The sequence below is a fragment of the Oreochromis aureus genome, linkage group 23 (genome assembly GCF_013358895.1).
Source record: "Oreochromis aureus strain Israel breed Guangdong linkage group 23, ZZ_aureus, whole genome shotgun sequence".
NCBI classification, from domain to species: Eukaryota; Metazoa; Chordata; class Actinopteri; order Cichliformes; family Cichlidae; genus Oreochromis; species Oreochromis aureus.
Genome location: NC_052963.1, coordinates 17,859,950 through 17,866,175, shown reverse-complemented (window position 1 = coordinate 17,866,175; position 6,226 = coordinate 17,859,950).

The following is a 6,226-nucleotide window of genomic DNA, read 5'->3' as shown; positions in this document are numbered from 1 at the left end:
AAACTGTGGTTTCTTATTGTAAATATTAGCACAGATCAGTGTATCACTATTTACAAAATAAATTGTAATACTAAACTGTATTTGTCCTTCAAGCTCAGTTTAGATTATGCAGTTTATTCATTACTCGTGGTTCATGACAGTATTTTCCTACAACTTTATAACTACATGGCTATTACGTGACATTCAGAAACTTTGTTTTCGAAATAATTTTAACACTACACCGACGTAAACTAGCAGGTTTTTTAAAAATAAGGAATTATGTCAACTATTTATTTATAAGTGTAATTCGACTTCCCAGTGTGCTGTTTACCCAGACCTCAAGTCTCCGAGAGATCGGATGTAGTGGTCCAAGGTCTAGCTGTTGGGAGCGGGAACACGGGTAAGTGGATGTATTTTGACTTCCACAGGACAAATAGGGGTACTTTCATGTCTCTGGAAGGAAGAAAGAACAAAGAATGTAATAACTGTGGCTTGAAAAGTCTGATTGAAAGTGTGGTTACAGCTTAATCCATTGAAACTTGTGCTGTTACAGCACCACTGGTAGTAATGTAATTTAACAGAATCTTTAAACTGGTGGCAAACAAAAAATGTCACAAAATCTTAATTGTATTAATTCAAAATGTATAAGTGGTTATAAAATGATTAGTGTTTGTTTTCTTTGCAAAGATCCATGCAACAGCTTAATTTACTAAATAAAAAAGCGTTACAAGAGTTATAGTTTTAGTAATAATACAGATTTTCCTAAATTTTGAATCAACAGAAAATATCTTGTCTTCCCTCCAGCGTGTCAAAATCACACTGAAACATTACATTTTTATTTAAATTCCAAGCAGAAAACAAACAAGCAATACAATGCAAAAAAAAAAAAAAAAAAAAAAAAATCACTGGTCCAGAGTCATAGGTGATGCCCAGATCACCTATGACAGAGTTTTGCCAAAAAATCTTGAGAATCATTTGGTGCATTTTCGGCAGCTTGTCTGTAGAGTGTCGTTGTTCTCCCCCTTCATGCCAATTGCTGCATTCTCACCCTGTTGGGCCTTATGAACAATAGTACCTACAAGTTTAAAAATAAATGTGCTATATTGGCATATTTGCATTTATTAAGCTATTCCTTTTCAAATAAACCTAAAAGCTGCTTCAGAGAGTTTCTGCTTTTTACCACACACTGTGTCAGCAGGTGCAATTCAGCTGACAAGTTGCAATGAACTTCATAACTCAGAGATCATTTAGAAAATGTAATGAAATGAATAGATTTTTCATGTGGTAAAGAAGTTGTACTTTACATTAAACTTTTGCCTACTGGAGCTTTAAAATATAGCAGCAGCTAAGTGCTATTCCATTTTATTAGACATGATATAATGCTGTTATCTTACAGTGATTCAATAATCACCTACTAATCCTTTAAGGGGTACCTGAAGCGCGCAACATAGCAGAAGTAAATAAATTAACAGTAATTGTGATTAAGAAAATCATTTTTATGCTTTTCCGGTTGGATGTGCGCCTTTAATCAAAGTTATGTTTTTAATGCTAAGATGTAAAAAATTGTTTTTATTCACTCATTTTCAAATTTACTATATTACAGAAACACAGAAAAAATAGTAAACCACATCAATGTTGTTGTATTTTTTTATTATGCTAAATACTTTACTTGCATTTCTGATAAGAAAAATAGGTTTAGTGGACTAATGTTATAGAATAGAATAGAATAGAATAGAATAGAATAGAAAAGAATAAAGCTTCACTATCCAACAAATGAGAAATTTGGGTGTTACATAGCTCTTAGAACAAGGGGAATATAAAATATAGAAGGAAGACACAAAGTGGTCCTATATACACAAGCAACTGAAGTTTGTATATATAGGTAACAGTGTAACAAACAAACTGATGAGTAAGATAATCCAAAAAAATGTTAAAAAAAAAAACTGTGTAATAGAGTCTGACAGCTGCTGGTAAGAATGACCTTATGTGTGATTGACTCCTCAGACAAGTGCAGTGTGTTTACAATCTTTAAATCAGCTTGGTATTTGTCTAACTATTAACAATATAATTTTTTGTTCTAAAATATTTGTGTTTTCTTGTTTTAATGACAGGTAGTCTAATAAATATGTACTGTAGCACTGTAGATGAATCCAGATATTTAGTTAAATTTAATTGTGCTTTAAAACTAACGATGCTTTTTAATGCTTAAATCATTGAAAGCAGAGCGAAGGATGTGCAGATGTTTAACATTTTCAAAAGACTTAGAGCAGCTGCCAAAGAGGAACTATTGATTGTTGAGTTGATTAACTCTTGTTTTATAGTTTGGTGAGGGGTATTTTGAGCAAACACTCTTGGTGCTGTAGCTCACTGAGGAGTCCATTTACAAAAAAAGAAAGTAATAAAAGGAAAATTGTGTGATACACACTATATAGATATTGTACAGTAAATTTAGCATTAATCAACAAAAACTTGTATCACATAGGAAACAAACTGTCAGATCGTTGTTGCATTGTTCTCATGCTGTGGTTAACGTAAAAGTCCCTTCTAGGTCTCTCTTTCATGGCTCATTTGTTTACTCTGTGTTGTCACCACCTTTTTTGTCTTTAAGATTTCTGTGTAATGCACGTATCCCTCCTCTATGACACACTCACTCTTGGAAATCATTTAAAGAGCACAAGTCATACACGCTTGTCTTGTTTTGTAAATATCTAGAAATCCGATCAGTCACTCTGAATGGTGTGTTGGAACACAAAATTAAAAAATTAGAGAGTTCTACACTAGACATAAGCTCAGTGCTAATTAGGAATTGACTCTGGACTCTGACTAGATCATTCCAGAACCTTCATTTTGATTAGTCTTTTTTTCTTTGGCCATTCAGAGGTGACCTTTCTGAATAATGACTATCACTGTGGTTCGCTGAAGTCCAAAAGCCTTAGAAATGGCTTTGTAACCTTTTCCATGCAAATAGATATCAATTAATTTGTTTCTCAGACGTTTCTTTAGATTATAGGTTGCTTTTTGAGATCTTTTTGCCTGCTTCCGTTTGTCAGATAGGTTCTATTTCAGTGATTTCTTTATTTGCCAGGTCTTGCAGCACAGAGGTTATCACTAAACTGCCATTTAAGTAAACACTGTCGTCGTAATCTCTCTCTCTCTCTCTCTCTCTGTATAACTGTATTGTTTTACAATTAAGAATAATAATTGGCATTTCACAGAAATTCACATCAAGTTTGTGATTCCTGAGGAAGTGCGCTGATATTCCTCCGGGAAAACTTTCAGCACCAAGTTATCAGTTAATCAGGTACAAGAACTTATCAAGCCACTGGTACAGTTACTGCATAAGCAAGGGGCCTGTATTGAATCAGCGCTCTTTGTAGAACAAGACAAAGTGGCTTTCTACACTTGATGCATGACCTTTCATCACCTTATAAAGATATGAAAAATCCAAGTTGAACAGTCAGTCACCAATTCCATCTTGCCAGTTTTTGTATTTTTATTTCCCCCTGTGACTACTAGTAATTATGCGGCTATACATTGTCCCCTTCTGTGGCATATTTGAATTTGGTGTTGACAGCAAGTATCTAGTCTATCTCTTTATTTGATGTGTTTCTCCCAAACTTTGCAAAACTGTGATTACAGATATTTGACTTTGATTACAGGTCACAGAGCTGGGATCCCATTATGATGGTGCTGACTGACTCTACTACAAAACATCTCTGAAGTACAATTATGAGAAATTCATGTTTTGGGTAATTTTAAGGTAATTTTACTCCATCAAACATTGATTAGTAAACAGTTTATTCATTTTTTTCCATAGTCCTTTGGAGGACTCTTACAATAGTACATTTAAGGCTACTTATGCCTTTGACATTGAACTCTTTGCAGCTGTTAGATGAACTAAAAATCAAAAGCACAGTTCTTATGTTTGTCCTGAGATTGAGTTTCATTCTTATTAGTTGAAGAAAATTGAATAAGACCTTAACAGGATGTCAGTCAACGTAGTTTGAAATCAAGGAAACCAGTTTTACTCTATATAAGCATTTATTGCCAGGGAGTCCTTAGATCTAAAAGAAAAATGTGCATAGAGTGAATACAACTTCACTAAAAACCAAACAAAAAAATATATTAAAATGTTTGTTATTACTGCCCATTAGATAGCCTACGTTTTTATTTGCAAACCATGAAATCAACTGATCCACACCAAAGCCCAATTTTCCTGCTGTAAGGTGGTAGTACTAAACACTGCACCACCTGGGATTCTTTTTAGAAGTGACCTTTTAATGCAGGCAGTGAGCAATGACAGTTTCATTCTTTCAGGGAAATAAAGCCAGTATTAGTGTGAAGGGCAGTTACTAGCATGGCTTTTTTTGAGAAAAGTTTTCTGAACAAACACCGCTATCCAGTCTTAAAGTCCTGACTCAAATTACCTAAACACTGCATGACTGTTAAAAGGAAGTTGACGGGAATGACTCACTGCTAAATAGTGTGTTTCTAAATCTGAAACTTTTCAGTTTGTCTGTTTGTCAACGTTTACTATAGCAATAAATGGAACAGAACCGAAAGGGTCTCTTTGCTGCTGTAGCCAGTGTCTAGAGTGCTAAGAAAAATAAATTCTACTTACTTTTCCAGTTCTGAGATAAAGTGATATGTTGAACTTACTGCACAATTACTCTTTTTTTAAAAAAAAAAAATTGTGATGTTAAATGTAAAAAAAATTAATTAAGAAGATTAAAAGCGTTAGAGCATATCTCACGTTCCAACTTTTCTCAGCACACTTTGGTTGAATCAAAATTCAGTCACACAAGGGAACAGGGAAATATAGAATTTTGTGTCTTCAAAATACCCATAGTATCACAGACATTTATACTACAAATATATTTATAAAAGACAGCAAGTTAAACAGCAATGCTCTTTAAATTGAAATGATGTGTACTGTCAATTGCCTCTTTTTAATATTTTATTTATTTATTTTTACATTTGTTACATTAATTTCTGAGGTCTAAGGAGCTCGGAAAGAAAAGTGTCTGGACTTCTTTAAGTTGCTCAAGCAACTTAAAGAAGTCCAGACACCTGGATGACTGAGAACCTGCACAGACATTAATTTCCGAGATTTTCCATGTTTTTCTCCTGCCTCTTTAGTTTTATAGGAACCATTCTGTGAACCATTGTTCTCTTTCTTTCTTTGCATCTTTTTACCCCTCCTCACTTAGCTTAATGGGGTGACAGCACACGGTTGCTCGTTTACAGCAAACATATCCAGCTCCGCCATACATCAAGGACAGTCCTTCCTCTATGAACAGGTTGACGAGCTGGAGTGGGGGCGGGAGATGGGCGGTGGGAAGTGTTGGATAGGATTTTAAATTGCAATGCTTAGGCTACAATACTGCTCAATAAACACCAGAAGACGTCACTAGATATGTGATTTATTCACAGATAATAAATGTTTATCTGCAATGACCTCAGAATAACCTTCATTTTCCAAACTCACAGCCTCATACCTTTTTCAACCCATGTGGTGCTAAGGCAGGGATCAAACTAGATCATCAGGCAAAACATACAAATTTATATAATAATACAGATGATTGAAATTTTGAAATATTAAATAAATATCCAAACTTAGCTGTTTAAAAACAAACAAACAAAAAAACCCTGTAAATACCGTATCTTGGTCCAGTTGGTCCAGTTGCAGTATGTCAAAATGTATTACAATCTCTGTGGGTTTTCCTTAGTTATCAAACATAAACATAGAAGTGAGCCTGAAAATGTGCCTGTGTATGGAGGCGTATTTCATTGAGACTTAACAATATTACGTTTTTACATTTTTACAGAAGAAAAAAATCACAGTGATGTTAAAAATGCTATTTTATCAACTTCCACGTGGCTTTCTTACCTCACAAACTCATTGGTCCAACATATAAAGCCTGAAAAAAAAGTGCTGAAAAGGCGCTTCTTGATGTTGCTCCTGTCTATTATTGTAGGGTCTTTATCTTACAATATAAAAAAGAAAGAAACCCCCCCGAATTGAACAGGCGTTAATATTGCCAAGCTTTTCGTTGATACTGCCATGGAAATAAAAGATTGCTGAGAATTGCTGCTGTTGGCAGTATATGAGCTCACTATGTGTCAATTCAAGTAAAGTGAGATCTCCTAGTTTTTCACGCTCTCTGGGTTAACATCGTAAAATGCTTGTTGTGCTCAGCTCACCTTTCTTTGGAAAAAGCGTTTCTTAAGAACCGCTTTCTGCCCC